Consider the following 16,974-nt stretch of genomic DNA (forward strand, 5'->3'; position numbering starts at 1 on the left):
TTTATGTTTTCTTGAGTCAGTTGTAGGTATGAGAATGTAATGGTTGATGGTTTTGAGGTTAGGAAAAAGTTCAAATCAAGGTATTGTCTAAGCAATGCTTTCTCCCCAAAGACAGTCATGTTCTGGGACTGGCTGCTGGGAATCCTTGGTCCGGCTCCTCTCTCACGTGGCAGTGCACATGGCAGCCTCTTCCTTCCTTTTGATGTTCATCTTTGACTGTTCCCTCTATCACTCTGTCTATCTGTCTGAGTTTCATTCTGCTTATAAAGGACTCCAGTAATAGGATTAAGACCTATCTTGGGTGACTTCTTAACTGAAACAGCCTCATCAAAAGATCCTACTGATAATGGGTTTATAGCCACAAGAATGGTTTAAGTTTAAAAACATGTTTTTCTGGGGTACATACAGCTCCAAACCACCACACTGTTATAATCCTTTTTATTTCTGTGGAGTCAGTAGTATTGTCCACTCTTTCATTTCCAATTTTAGTTTTTTGTACCCTGTCTTCTTCTTTGTCAGTCTAGCAAAAGGTTTATCAGTTTTGTCAATCCTTTCTAAGAACCACTATTGGTTTCATTGATTCTCCCTCTCCCCCTTTAAAATTTTTCTATTTCATTTATCTCTGCTCTAATCTTTGTTATATTCTTCCTTCTACTCACTTTGAGTTTAGTTTGCTCCTCTTCTAGTTCCTCCAGTTGTGAGGTTGTCTCTGAGATCTTCTTTTTTAATGTAAGCATTTAAAGCTATAAATTTTACCCTCATCCCTCCCTTTGCTGAATCCAACAACTTTTAGTATGTTGTGTTTGTTTTCATTCACCACAAGATATTTCCTAATTTCCCTTTTGGTTTCTTCTTTGGCTCATGGGTTAAGATTGTGTTGTTTAAGTCCTATGTTTTTGTGAAATTTACAGTTCTCCCTCTGTCATTGCTTTCTAGCATCATTCCACTGTGGTTGGAGAAGATCATTATATGATTTCAATCTTTGTAAATTTATTAAGACTTGTTTTTAATCTAGCATATTGTTTGTCTTAGAAAATGATCCATGTGTGCTTGAGAAGAAAGTGTATCCCACTGCTTTTGGGAGAAATGTACTGTATATGACTTTAGGTCTAGTTGGTTTATAGTTTCACTCAGTCTTAAATTTCCTTATTGATTTTCTGTGTAGATGTTCTATCCATTATTGAGAGTTGTATATTGACGTCTCCTATTATTAAAGTAGACCTGTGTATTTCTTCAAATCTGTCAATATTTGCTTCATATTTTGGGGCCCTGCTATTAGGTGTACATATATTTATAGGTATGCCTTCTTTTTGAATTACTCCTTTATCAGTATATAAGACCTTCTTTGTCCCTCATAACAGGTTTTGACAACATCTATTTTAATCTGATACTAGCATAGCTATACCATTTCTTTTTTGATTACTATTTGCATGGAATATTTCTATCCTTTCACTTTCAACATTATTTATGTCTTTGAATTTAGGGTGAATCTCTTGTAAACAACCTATAGTTGGGTCATGCTTTTTTATCCACTCTGACAATCTCTGTCTTGACTGAAGAGTTTAACCCACTTATATTTAAAGTAACTACTGATAATACAGGACTTTCTTCTGACATTTTGCTATTTTGTCTTTGTAAGTCTTACATCATTTTTGTCCCTCTATTCTTCCATTAAGGTCTACTTGCATATTTATTTGATTTTTTACAGTGTAACATTTTGAGTCCCTTTTCATTTTCTTCTGTGTAGATAAATATAGATATAGATTTAGATATATAAATATACATGTAGATACAGATATAGATATAGACATAGATATTTTCTTTGTGGTTCCTTTGGGGCTTAAATTTTACACCTGCATCCAAAACAATCACATTTGATTTTTTTAAACAAAAATTTTTTTCAAAGATTTATTTATTTATTTCTCTCCCCTTCCCCCCCACCCCCTGCCCCAGTTGTCTGTTGTCTGTGTCTATTTGCTGTGTCTTCTTCGTCTGCTTCTGTTGTCAGTGGCACGGGAATCTGTTTCCTTTTATTGCATCATCTTGTGTGTCAGCTCTCCGTGTGTGCGACACCATTCTTGGGCAGGCTGCACTTTCTTTCGCGCTGGGCGGCTCTCCTTATGGGGCGCGCTCCTTGCGTGTGGGGCTCCCTATGCGGGGGACACCCCTGTGAGGCACGGCACTCCTTGCATGCATCAGCACTGTGCACGGGCCAGCTCCACACGAGTCAAGGAGGCCCGGGGTTTGAACCGCAGACCTCCCATGTGGTAGACAGACGCCCTAACCACTGGGCCAAGTCCGCTTCCCTTTTTTAAACAAATGTTATTGATACATATTAATAAAGCATACAATTCAAACTGTACAGTCAATGGTATTTGATAATCATTTAGTTGTGCCTTTATCATTTCAATCATTATTAGAGCATTTTCATTATATTGATAATAATTAACAAAAAACAGACAAGAAAATTCTTCACCTCTCAAACTTTATTTCCTCTGCTGTACATTGCTACTACTTCTGGCTGTTCTTGCACAATTATTTTTTAAGCAGGGTTGAGATACATTTACATACCATACGATCTATCTAAAGTGTATAATTAATGGCTTTTAGTATAACCACAATGTTGTACATTCATCATCACAAAAATTATAGAATTATTTCATTACTCCAAAAAAGAAAACTCCACACCTCTTAGCATGTCTTCTGTAGCCATACATAACAACTAATCAAATTTCATCTTATAAATTGATTTATGTTTACATTTTATATAAATGGAACCATACATTATGTTACATAATATATTTAGCTCGTAGTAATGCAATCATAAAGTATTTGTCCTTTTGCCTGGCATGCTTCACTCAACATAATATCCTGAGTTCATCCATGGTGTCATATTCTTTACAACTTCATTTCGTACATGATATTCCGTCGTGTGATCAGTTGATGGACACCTGAGTTGCTTCCAACTTTTGGTGATTGTGAATAATGCCACTATGAACATAGGTGTGCAGATGTCTATTTGTGTCACTAAGTTCTTCTGGGTATCTACCCAGTAGTGGGATTGCAGGGTCACATGGCAAATCTATATTCAGCTTCCTTAGGAACTGCCAAACAGTCCTCCACAGTGGCTGTACCATTCTGCATTCCCACCAACAGTGAATAAGTGTTCCGATCTTTCCATATCCTCTTCAACACTTACAGTTCTGTCTTTTTAATAGTTGCAATTCTAGTAAGTGTGAAATGATATTTCATTGTAGTTTTGACTTGCAGTTCCCTAATCATTTTTACAGTATTCTTTTTTTTAGGTTTATGTATGTATGTATGTATGTATGTATGTATTTATTTATTTATCTCCCCTTCCATCTCCCCCCCCCACCCCAGTTGTCTGCTCTCTGTGTCCATTTGCTGTTTGTTCTTCTGTGTTCACTTGCATTCTTGTCAGTAGCACTGGGAATCTGTATCTCTTTTTGTTGCATCATCTTGCGTCAGCTCTCCGTGTGTGTGGCACCACTCCTGGGCAGGCTCACTTTTTTCATGCTGGGTGGTTCTCCTTACAGGGTACACTCCTTGCGTGTGGGGCTCCCCCATGCGGGGGACACCCCTGCATGGCAGGGCACTCCTTGCACACATCAGCACTGTGAGTGGGCCAGCTCATCACATGGATCAGGAGGCCCTGGGTTTGAACCCTGGACCTCCCATGTGGTAGATGGATGCTCTATCCATTGAGCCAAATCCGCTTTCCTCCCTAATCATTAATTGAACATTTTTTCATGTGTTTCTTTGCCATTTGTATTTCTTGTTTGGACAAATGTCTATTCAAGTCTTTTGCCCATTTTTTAATTGGGTCGTTTGTCTTGTTTTTGTTGAGCTGTAACATCTCTTTATATATCATGGATTTTAAACCCGTATTGGACATGTGATTTCCAAATATTTCCTCCCATTGAGTCGGCTGCCTTTTCAACCTTTTGACAAAGTCCCGTGAGTTGCAAAAGTTTAATTTCAAGGAGGTCCCATTTGTCTATTTTTCTTTTGTTCCTAGTGCTTTGAGTGTAAGGTCCCAGAAACCACCACCTATCACAAGGTCTTTAAGATGTTTCCCTACGTTTTCTTCTAGTAGTTTTATGAGCCTGGCTTTTATATTTACATCTTTGATCCATTTTTAGTTGATTCTTATATAGGGAGTGAGTGAGATAGGGGTTCTCTTTCATTTTTTTGGTTATAGATAATTCAGTTCTTCCACCACCATTTGTTGAAGAGGTTGTTCTGCCCCATTAACATGGACTTGGTAGGTTTGTCAAAAACCAGTTGACCATAGAGGTGAGGGTTTATTTCTAGACTCTCAATTCAATTCCACTGATCAATGTGTCTGTTTTTTTGCCAGTACCATGCTGTTTTGACCACTGTAGCTTTGTAATATGTTTCAAGGTCAGGCAGTGAAATTCCTCCCATGTCACTCTTCTTTTTTAGAATGCTTTTGACTATTTGGGAGCACCTTCCCTCCAAATGAATTTGATAATTGCCTTTTCTGATTCTGTAAAGTAGGCTGTTGGAAATTTAATTATTGCTTTGAATCTATGTATCAGTTTGGATGGGACTGACATCTTAACAATAAATAGTCTTCTAATCCATGAACACAGAATGTCCTTCCATTTGTTTAGATCTTCATTCTTTTAGCTTTGTTTTGTAGTTTTCTGCATCTAGGTCCTGTGCTTCTTTGGTTTAATTGATTCCTATGTATCTGAATCTTTTTGTTGCTATTGTAAATGGAATTTTTTCCTGATTTCCTCCTCAGATTGTCTGATATTAGTGTACAAAAACATTACTGATTTTTGTGTTGATCTTGTATCCTGCCACTTTGCTGAACTCATATATTAGCGCAAGTAGCTTTGTTGTAGACATTCCAGAATTTTCTAAATTTAGGATCATGTTATCCACAAATAGAGTGTTACATCCTCTTTTCCTATTTGGATGCCTTTAAAAATTTTTTTGTCTAATTGCTCTAGCTAGAACTTCTAGTACAATGTTGAATAACAGTGGTGACAGTGGGTATCCTTATCTTGTTCTCAATCTTAGAGGGAAAGCTTACATTGAGTACAATGTTGGCTCTGGATTTTTCATATATGCTTTTTATTATATTGAGGAATTGTTTTTCCATTCCTATCTTTTGAAGTGTTTTTATCAAGAAAGAATGCTGGATTTTGTTGAAAGCCTTTTCTGCATTGATTGAGATGATTGTGTATGTGTTGTTTTTTTTTTTTTCCTTCAGTTTGTTAATGTGATGTTTCCTTCAGTTTGATTGATGTTCTTATGTTAAACCAGCCTTACATACCAGGAATAAATCCCACTTGGTCATAATGTGTAAGTCTTTTGATATGCTGTTGGATTTGATTTGCAAGTATTTTATTGAGAATTTTTGCATCTATGTTCATTAGAGAGATTGGTCTGTAATTTTCTTTTCTTGTAGTGTGTTTATCTGGCTTTGGTATTAGGGTATTCTAAAATGTGTTGGGTAATTTTCCCTCCTCTTCAATTTTTTGGAAGAGTTTCAACAGGATTAGTGTTAATTCTTTTTGAAATGTTTGGTAGAATTCACCTGTGAATCTGTCTGGTCCTGGGCTTTTCTTTGTTGAGAGATTTTTTTTAAAATTTTTTTAAATTTTTTAAAAATTTTTTAATTTTCTTTGATATTTTTGTTGAGAGTTTTGATAACATTCAATCTCTTTAAATATGATTGGTTTGTTAAATTCTTGTATTTCTTATAGCATAAGTGTAAGTTGTTCGTGCATTTCTAGGAATTTGTCCATTTCATCTCAGTTGTCTTGTTTGTTGGCATAGTTTCTCATAATACCCTTTTTTTTTTTTTAAGGTTTATTTATTTATTTTCCCCTACCCCCCACCCCACTGTCTCCTCTCTCTGTCCATTTGCTGTGTGTTCTTCTGTGTCTGCTTGTATTCTCATTAGGCAGCTCCAGGAACTGATCCTGGGACCTTCCGGAGTGGGAGAGAGGCAGTCATCCTTTTGCATCACCTTGGCTCCCTGTTCTGCTACGTCTCTTATTGCCTCTCCTCTGTGTCTCTTGTTGCGTCATCTTGCTGCACCAGCTCTTCATGTCAGCCAGTACTCCTGCACAGGGGGTCATTCCCGCATGGGGTGGCATTCCTGCATGGGTCAGCACTCTACACGGGCCAAATCACTGCATGGGCCAGTTTGCCTTCACCAGGAGGCCCTGGGCATCGAACCCTGGACCTCCTATATGGTAGATGGGAGCCCAACTGCTTGAGCCACATCCGGTTCCCCTTTTATGATCCTTTTTATTTCTGTGGGATCTGTCATAATTTCCCCCATTTATTCCTTATTGTATTTATTCACACCTTCTCTCTTTTTTTTCTTTGTTAGTCTAGCTAGGGATTTGTCAATTTTATTGATCTTAAAGAACCATTTTTGGTTTTGATTTTTTTCTGTTTTTTGTTGTTCTCAATTTCGTTTATTTCTGCTCATGATTTATTTCCTACTTGCTTTTGGATTAGTTTGCTATTTTTTCTAGTTTGTCTAGTTGTTCAATTAAATCTTTGAGTTTAGTTCTTTTTAAATATAAATGTTTAAGTGTTATCAATTTCCCTATCAAGACTGCTTTCACTGTATCCCATACATTTTGATAAGTTTTGTTCTCATTTTCATTTGTCTCAGTATATTTACGATTTCACTTGCAATTTCTTCTTTGACCCACTGATTATTTAGGAGTGTGTTGTTTATAGCCTCCACACATTTGCAAATTTACCTTTTTCCTATGTATTATTGATTTCCAGTTTCATTCTGTTATGATCTGAGAAGGTGCTTTGTATAATTTCAGTCTTTTTATATTTATTAAGGGCTGCATTGTGCCCTAACATATGTTCTATCCTAGAGAAAGATCCATGAGCCTTTGAGAAGCATGTATAACCTGCTGAGTTTGAATGCAAAGTTCTGTATATGTTTGTTAGGTCTAACTCATTTATCAGCTTGTTCAAGTTCTCCGTTTCCTTGTTGATCCTCTGTCTAGTTGTTCTACCTAATGTTGTGAGTGGTGTGTTGAAATCGCCAATGATTATTGTAAAGATGTCCATTTCCTCCCTCAATTTTGCCAGAGTTTTTCTCATGTATTTTGGGGGCACTCTGGTTTAGGTGCATCGATATTTATGGCTGTTTTATCTTCCTGGTGGATTGTCCCTTTTATTAATATATAATGGTCTTCTGTATGTCTTATAACTTTTTTGCATTTAAAGTCTGTTTTGTCTGATATTAGTTTAGTTACCCCTGCTCTTTTTTGGTTACGATTTGCATGGAGTTATCTTTTTCCATCCTTTCACTTTCAGCTGGTTTGGATCCCTGGGTATAAGGTGAATGTCTTATAAGCAGTATATGGATGGCTTATTTTTTCTTATCTATTCTGTCAACCTACATCTTTTGATTGTGGGGTTTAATCCATTCATACTCCATGATATTACTGTAAATGCATTATTTACTTCTACCATTTTATTCTTTGGTTTTCATATGTCATATATTATTTTCATATATCTTTTAGTCTTTTGTCTATCCTTTCTGCTATTCTTTCTTTTATACGCTCCTCCAAGCCTCCTCTCTCCTTTTTCTTTCAGGCTGTAAAGCTTCCATTAATATTTCCTGCAAAGTGGATTCTATTTTATGAACTTTCTTAGTTTCTGTTTGTTTGTGAATATTTTATACTCCTTTTTATGTTTGAAGGACAATTTTGCTGGATGAAGAATTCTTGGGTGACAGTTTTTCTCTTTCATTATCCTAATTGTATCATATCACTCTCTTCTCGCCTCCATGGTTTCTGATGAGAAATCCATGCTAGGGCTTACTGGGTGTCCCTTTTATATGATGGTTTGTTGCTGTCAGAATTTTCTCCTTATCTTTGATATTTGATATTCTCAGTAGTATGTGTCTTGGAGTAGGTCTATTTGCATTTATTCTGATATAGGTACGGTGTGCTTCTTGGACATGTAAGTTCATTTCTTTCATGAGAGTTGGGAAATTTTCAGATATTATCTCCTCCAATACTTTTTCTGCTTCTTTTCCTTTCTCTTCTCCTTCTGGAACTCCCATGACATGTATGTTGTTGCATTTCTTGTTGTCATTCAACTCCCTGAGACCCTGCTCAATTTTTTCCATTCTTTTCTCTCTCTGTTCTTTTCTTTCTTTAATTTCACTTGTTTTGTCTTTGGTATCACTTACTCTTCTCTGATTTTGAGTCTGCTGTGATTTTGAGTATGCCTCTAATGTGTTTTTGATCTCACCTATTGTGTCTTTCTTCCCATTAGTTCTATTACTTTTCTGTTCAGGATTTACAGGTCTTCTTGATGTTGTTTATCTCTTTAGCCATATTGTCTTTCAACTCATTAATGTGATTTTCAGAATTTGTGTGCCTTTCATTAATTAGTTCTCTCAAATCCTGCATCTCTTCTGGGGCTTTGATATAGTCCTTTTCTTGGGCCATGTCTTCTATTTTCTTAGTATGGCTCACAATTTTTTGCTGATGTCAAGGCATTTGATTAGGATGGTAATTTACTGAGATCTCAATTTCTTTTTCATAGTGGTAGGAGGCTGTGTGTTACTGCTGCTCTTTGATTCTTGGTTCAACCTGGATTGATAGGATTGTCCCTGTTAATTGCTCACAACTGGGCTCTGGACCCAATAATGGGTTGCAGACCCACTTCCTAGGGCCTTGGGGAGGGAGGCTATAAAGGCTGGAAAAAGCCTCTCTTTGTAAAAAATTTCTCACATGGACTTCCTTGGTTTCCCAGCAGATGGCACTCTTTGGTAGCCCTCTCAGTTCAGAGCCTGGTTGGAGTGGGTTTGCTGCAACACAGACCAATTCAATGTGATACAGGTTCCTGCCTGGAGGCGAAGAGCCTTATAATTCAAACTTTCTCATAGATGGTTCTCCAGTCTTCTCTGTCAGCCCCTTCCCTTTTCCTGGGTAGGAAATAATTCCACTTCCCTCTTTGTTCTCAACAGTCAGTCCCGGTTAGTAGGAAGGAGATTGGGAGGGCCAGATCTCTTTAGTCCTGGATCTCTACTGCCTTGCTGGCTCCGAAGGCAAACAATGGCTCATCCCTAGCTGTCCTGGAAGGGCTCAGGGAACACAGCAGACCAAATTTGTGGGTCAGAAGCTGAGCCGTCAGCCTTAGACATGTCTCTCTCTCTCCCCTTTTCTGGGGAGGTACATCCTCAACAATCAGTCCTGGCTAGAAGAGAGGGAGATTGAGAGGGTCGTATCTCTCCTATCCCATGCCAGCTCCCAGGGCAAACAATGGTGCAGTCCCATCCAGTCTGGAAGGGCTGGTGGGACACAGCAGAGCAAATTTCTGGGTCAGAAGCTGTCAGCATTAGGCTGTATACCTTTCTCTTCCCTTTCTTGGGGCAGTAGATCCCAGAGCCCCCTTTGTCTGTAGCCAGCTCAGATGCCTTAGAATTCTGAAGTGTCTTTAGTGTATAGGGGGGAGGGTACTGACAGTAGTGGCCGCTGGTTTCAACTCAAATTTTGCCATTGCAATTCCTATCCTTTGTCCCTCTTTCTTCTGTGCTGTGCCCAGCCTTTGCCTGGTGTCCTAAACCCTAGCAGTTATTTTTCCAGGCTGTTTCAGCCTGTCTTTTCAGGGAGAAAAGAGAGTCCTGTGTCTTTCTAGTCTACCATCTTCCTGGAAATCCAATCACATTTGATTTGATACCAACTTAACTTCAATATATAACATTCACATACATTCTTCTCGTACCCCTTGTCCCCCACTTTTTTTGTTGTACTCATTACAGATTATAACTTTATACATTGTGTATATCCATAGATTTATCATTAGTCTTTATGCACTTGCATTTTAGAACCTATAAGTAGAAAGTAGAGTTATATACAAAATGAAATATAATAGTACTTATTCATATGGTTACCTTTACTGAAGATTTATTTTTATTTATGCTGCTTAGATCCATTGCCTAGTGTCCTTTCCTTTCAGGCTGCAGAACTCCCTTTAGTACTGCTTGTAGGGTAGGTCCAGTGACAAACTTTCTCAGCTTTTGTTATTTGGGAATGTCTTCATCTCTCCTTCATTTTTGAATGACATTCTCACCTGCTATACAATTCTTGGTTAGCAATTATTTTCTTTCACAAGACTTAAAATATTTTATCCTACTGTCTTCTTGCCCCCATGATTTCTGATGATAAATTGGCATTTAATCTTATCGGGTCTCCCTTGCACAGAACATGTTGTTTCTCTCCTTGCTCTTGGCATTGGACAGTTTGACTACAATGTGTCTTGCTATAGTTCTTTTTTTGAGTTTAGCCGGTTTGAGGTTCATTGGGCATCTTGAATAGATATAATCATGGCTTTCTTTAAATTTGGAAGTTTTCTGCCATTATTTCTTTGATTATTCCTTCTGAGGCTTCCATAATGCATATATTGATACACTTGATGGTATCCCACAGGTCTCTTAAGCTCTTTTCACTTTTTAAAAATTTATTTTCTCTTTCTGCTCCTCAACTTGAATCATCTCAACTCTCCTATCTTCAAATTCACTGGTTCTCCTTTCTGCCAGCTCCAACCTGCTATTGAAATCCTCTATGGAATTTTTTATTTGTTTTTATATTCTTCAACCCCAGCATTTCCATTTGATTCCTTTTAAAATATCTTTTTATTGAGGCTTTCATATTGCTCATTCACCATTTTCCGAAATCATTTACTTCTTACTCCATCTTTGCTTTAGCTCTTTGAGCATATTGAAGATCATTTTTAAAAAGTCTTTTCCTGTTATGTCCAAAGTCTGGTTTTCTTTGTTGATGGATTCTGAATTTTTATTTTGTTCCTCTGAATGGGCCATCATTTCCTGTCTCTTTGTCTCTTTTTTTGCACACTGTACATTTTAATATTTTAATATGTTAATTGTGAAATTTAGTCCCTGAGCTGTCTGTTCCTTAAGTTTGTATCCAGATAGCGATATGACAAATTTCCTTGAATACCTAGAACTAACAAAAACAAACCAATGCAAAAAACACTTTTGAAAGCCTTTGCAAACTGGCTGGGTTGTATAGTGGTCTCCTATGGAGCTTAGCACCTCATATCAAGAAGTCAGCCTGAGGCAAAAATATGGAATCCTCTGTCTTTTCTGTACTTGTGTGTTGTTCTGAGCTTGCGCTTGTATCTTTAGGAATTTCTCTCTCATAAGAATCTGAAAGTCTCTCTACTCCCTATGAAATATAGTCTCCCCAACCCCACCTACCAGATGCTCTATTTTATATCTTGAAGGCAGTAATTTTTTTGCCCCAGACTGCTTTATTTGTATCTTACAGTGTCTTAGCTCTTTGCAAGTTGCTTCTCACTGCAGACAGGATCTGCAGAGGAGAGCAGATATATTTGATATGTGAACTTCTGATATCCACAAAGGCTTCTGCCCATCCATGCCCGGTATCTCCCAGTCAGTGAATAAAAATAACCACTGTGGTGGCTTTTCAGGCAGTGGACATGATGATGGGCAGTGAGGCTAACATGTTGCTGCACATGCACAGCTCGGCAGCCACATGTTGGAAGTGGCCTTATGAGCTTTGTTCAAGAACACAGGTAAGTTTCTTGGAAACAATTTGATCCTTCTAGGCTTGCTTATAAGTTATATAAGGTAGGTATAGAGTGGCCTTTATTATACTACTGAGGCAAAACTATTCTGAATACTCTGATGCCCTAAAAATTACAAAGAATTTCTACTCTTTCTGGTGGAACTCGAACTATTCCAGCCATGTGTGAGCTACAAAAATTCTCTTTCCTTGTAGGTGGTTCTTTCCATGACCTTGGGTAATTTCCTCACACACATGTAGTTTCAGTACTCAGCTAATGAATCCATAAAATTCATTCATTTTACACGCATAGTAAATGTAAAAATACGCTGTAAAATGTATTTAAGCCATAAGTCATTAAAATTAAACTTTTATAAAATGTATTTAACTTTTTTATTTGGATAGTTAGGTCAGTGTTGGAGAAAATGAAAATGTATCAAACCTCAGCAAATTCTTGGAAAGATTATTCTCCCTGGGTTCCCTTAGATATGTAAAGTCTGTCATATGTTTCTACGTTCTTCCTCTCTTTTGATCCTCAATATTGCTCCAATTTTACAGAAGTGAAATGACCTTGGAGAGGCTGTTGTTTGGCCAAGGATGCCCAGCTAAATCCCCTGTGCTTTCCACCACACTCTAGGAGATTAGAAAGGAAAGGAAGGAGATGGCTTGCTCTCTACCCTGCCCCACCACAATCAGCATTTCTCTCAAGCGCCCCTTCTCTCTGCACAGAAGGATCTGCAGCAACAGTCCTCTTATCACTTTCTGGATTTCCCAGTTCAGGGATGGGATGGTAGCAATAAGAATTCTAATCTCCATCATACTCAGAGAACTACCACACTAAACCCCTATAAGCTCCAAGAGAATGAATGAGCTATAGTGTACTTAATATGCATCTTGATCCCCTTGTGATGAGAGGAATTGTACCTTAAAAATTACCAAGTGTATGGGAGGCTTTCCCTGGTCAGAGTCTTATAGGGCTATCATAATATCTTGTCCCTGCATGTTTACTGTATGGCAGACACTGTGCTATATATTTTAAACACATTATTGTGATCTAGATATATAAGGTCACTGAGGCCCACAGAGGGTAAAGCAGCAATCCCAAAGTCAGTGCTAGGGTGTGCAAGGACTCAACCCATGTCTGTTGGGACTCTGTCCATTATCCCATCCTGCCTTTGGATGCCTGCCTATGAGCTCTAGGAGGAAAAAAAATGCAGTTGTACATTGCTACAATCCAGATTTAGACCACTTCCATCATCCCAGTAAGTTTTGTTAGGAGCACTTTTAACCAAATATTTGGCTTAGATTTACTATGGGGGGAAGGAGGTGGTAACATAGATGGTGTAAATTCTCACCCAAACTGTGGTTTGGTATTCTCCAAGGATATTTTCTTATTTTTCGTTTACATCTAAAGACTAAAGATGAATGGTAAATTTCTTCACTCTCTCCCCCCCACGGCACTGTGATGGTTAATTTTATGTATCGACTTGGCTTGACTCGCATACCCAGTTATTCAGTTAAACACTAATCTAACTGTGGATATATAATGAATTTGTAAATGAGGGTAACATCTACAAGCAGTTGACTGATTTTAAAGGAGATTATCCTCAATAATCAGTATGGGCTTCATCTTATCAGTTGAAAGGCCTTAAGAGTAAATTTGTGGGAGAAAAAATTATGCCTTTGGACATCAGCTTTAGCTCCTGCTAGAATTTCCAACCAGGGGCACTACACTCACTTATCAGTCTAATGGCTTTCAATTCCCTGCCAGTTAATGGAAACATTCAAACATTCAATCATGCCATCCCATAGGATACAGGGGATAGCCTTTACCTCTTATTACTACAAAACTGCCTCCTACAGCTCCTGCTGATTTATTCTCTTCCCAAATCCAGTTCCTGTGTGGCCCTGAATGGTGAGTAGTGTCTATACACACCTCCTCCTGCACCCCCCCAAGTAGTGAGTATATGTGACTAATAAACTACTGTCAATTTCATCTGTCCAGTGTTGAGTGTTATGTGTTGGGCCATCTCCAGAACTCTAGAGCATGACAGCCTCCCTCATAAATAGGGTAAAGAGGTAGTAAACACAGCCATCTTTGCTTCTAGACCTATAACTAGATTCAAGTCCCAGCAGTCCCCAAAAGATGAAGTACGAAGTGTGACCCATAAGGTATACTCATGCCAAAGAACTGCCTGTCTTAGGGAAATAGTAAACCAAAAATCAATATCACATTCCTAGAGGGATTTCAGAGATTAGTGTTATCATCAGGGTTTTGAAGATGCAGTGGTAGTAATTTCGACCACTTACCCATTCAACTAGCCTATTTGGTCTGTGTGGAAAACAGCTATATCTTGGAGAATGACAATGATTATAAATGTAGCTAGGTGTAATATCAACTGCAACTGCTGTTCCAGATGTGGTTCCACTGCTTGAACAAATCAAGACATTCCTTGGGTATCTGGTATGTAGCTGTTGATCTGGCAAGTAGTGTTTTCTCAATACTTGTTATAAACACTAGACTAAGAGATTTGCTTTTAGCTGGCAAGGCCAGCAATATGCCTTCACTGTCCTACCTCGCATATATCAACTCTATAACCCTATGCCATAATTAGGTCTACAGGATCTCTACAACCTTTCCCTTCCACAAGATAATACACTGGCTCATTACATTCACACTATTAAGCTGATTAGACCTAGTGAGTAAGAAGTAGCAACTACTCCAGATTTATTAGTAAGGCATTTGTGTGTCAGAGGATGGAAGATATATCTAACAAAAATTCAGTGGCCACCTCAGTGAAATCTCTAGGGATCCAAGGATGTGGCGCATGTTGAAACATCCCTTTTAAGGTGCAGGATAAGCTGTTTCTTCTGGTACCTCCTACAAACAAACAAGAGGCACAATGCCTGGTTGGCCTCTTTGGATTTGGGAGGCAAATCCAATTCCTCATTTGCATGTGCAATGAGGCTCATTTACTTTGTGGTCTAAAAAGGTACTAGTTTTGAGTGGGGACCAGAACAAGACAAGGCTCTGTAACAGGTCTATGTTGCTGTACAAGCTGCTCTGACACTAGGGTCATATAATCCAGCAGATTCACTGATGCTGGAAGTGTCAGCAACAAGTAGAGATGCTATTTGGAGGCAGGGGCAGTCCCATATAGAAGAATCAACCGCACAGCCTTTAGGATTTTGGGAACAAAGCCCTGCCATCTTCTCCAGATACCACTCTCCTTTTGAAAAACAGCTTGTGGCCTGCTGCTGGGCCTTAGGATAGCCAAACACTTAATCATGGACCACCAGATTATCATGAAACCAGAGTTGTCCATCATTATTTAGGTGTTTTCTGACCCATCAAGCTGTAAAGTTGGGCATGCACAGCAGCACTCCATCATTAAATGGAAGTGGTATATATGAGACTGGGTTTGAGCAGGCCCTGAAGGTATAATAAGTTACACGAGGAAGTGACCCAAATGTCCATGGCCCCCATTCCTGCCACATTACCTTCTCTTCCTGCTTGCAGCTTTGGCCTCTTGGGGAATTCCCTGTGCAGCTGACTGAGGAAGAAAAAATGTGGGCCTGGTTTACAGATGGTTTTGTGCATTCTGCAAGTTTTGCCTGAAAGTGGACAGCTGCAGCACTACAACTTCTTTCTGGTTCATCCCTGGAGGGCAGTTTATTAGGGGTCTCTAGGGAAACAGAACTGATGGGAGATATCTGTAAATATGGGATTTTATAAAATTGTCTCATGACTTGAGGACATGTGAGTCCAAATTCCATAGGGCAGGCTTCAAGCCAGGAACTCCAATGAAGGTCCTCAATGAATTCCCCAGGAGAAGCTGTCTGAAGTAGAGATGGGAATTCTGACTGTTGAAATCACCTTTTAAGGCCTTCAACTGATTGGATAAGACTTATATCATTGCTAAAGGTAGACTCCTTTAGGTAGATGTAATCAGCCATAGATGCAATCAACTATTTGATGATTTAAGTCCTTAAACTACAATTTGGCCAGTGTTTGTGTGACCAAACAACTGGGAACCATCACCTGACGAAGTTGACACATGAGCCTACTCATCATAGAGTGATGAAGGGAAATTGAGCAGTGCACCTTGTTCATTTTGCTTGGAAGGAGAAATGGTCAGAGATGCATTTGTATTCTGTTTCATGGCCTGTGGTCAGTAGTTTGGCTGGGTGTTCAGGGACTTGCAAGGAACAAATTGGAAAACTGGTGACAAAGAAGTCTAGGGGAGAGGTATATGGATATTACTTTCTGAATAGGCAAAAAAAATATTAAGATTTGTATCCCATGTGAATGCTCACCAAAGGGTAACCTAGCAGAGGAGGATTTTAATAACCAAATGGAAAGAATGTCCCATTCTGTAGATACCAGTGAGCCTCTTTCCACAGCTACCTGTTATTGCCCAGTGGGCTGATGAACAAAGTGGCCACAGTGGCAGCAATGCAAATTTCCACTTACTAAGGCTAACCTGGCCATGGCCACTGCTGAGTGCCAAATCTGCTAGTTTCAGAGACCAACAGTGAGTCCCCTATATAACACCATTCCCTGGATGTGATCAGCCAACCTAGAACAGGTCAATTAGACTGTACCACTTCCAAAATGGAAGGGGCAAAGTTTTGTTCTTAATAGACATTTACTATGTAATAGATCTGCCATTTCTACATGCAATCCTTCTACCCAAACTACATCTATGGATCTATAGAAAGCCTTATATATTGTCATGTTGTCCACATAGTATTGCTTCTGATCATGGAACTCACTTCACAGCAAATGAAACCCATGGGCCCCTGCTCATGGAATCCACAAATTTTACCATGTTCCCATAATCCTGAAGTAGCTGGCTTGATGGAACAGTGGGGTGGCCTTTTTCAGACTCATAATAGTGCCAGCTAAGTGGCAAAGTCTTGCAGAGCTGGGACGGAGTGCTCCAGGATACTATATATGGTCTAAATTGTAGTTCAATATATGATATTGTTTCTCCCATAGTCAGGATTTATGGATCCAGGAATCAAGGAATAGCAATGGATTGATACCACTATTATTCCCAGTGACTTTGGCTACTTGTCCTATGACCTTTTCCTATGATATCATACCCAGTTATTTAATTAAAGACTAATCTAGGTGTTTCCTTGAAGGTGTTTTGTAGATGGAATTAGTATCTACAATAAACTGACTCTAAGTAAATAAAAATTATATTCTAATCTGGGTGGGTCTTATTCAATCAGTTGAAAGACCTTAAGAGCAAAACTGAGATTTTCCTGAAGAAGAAATTTCATCTTTGGACTACAGGTTCATCTCCTGCTGAGAGTTTCCAGCTTGCCATCCTGCCCTACAGTTTCAGATTTGCCAGCCCCCAAA

This window comes from Dasypus novemcinctus, chromosome 11 (assembly GCF_030445035.2).
Source record: "Dasypus novemcinctus isolate mDasNov1 chromosome 11, mDasNov1.1.hap2, whole genome shotgun sequence".
NCBI classification, from domain to species: domain Eukaryota; kingdom Metazoa; phylum Chordata; class Mammalia; order Cingulata; family Dasypodidae; genus Dasypus; species Dasypus novemcinctus.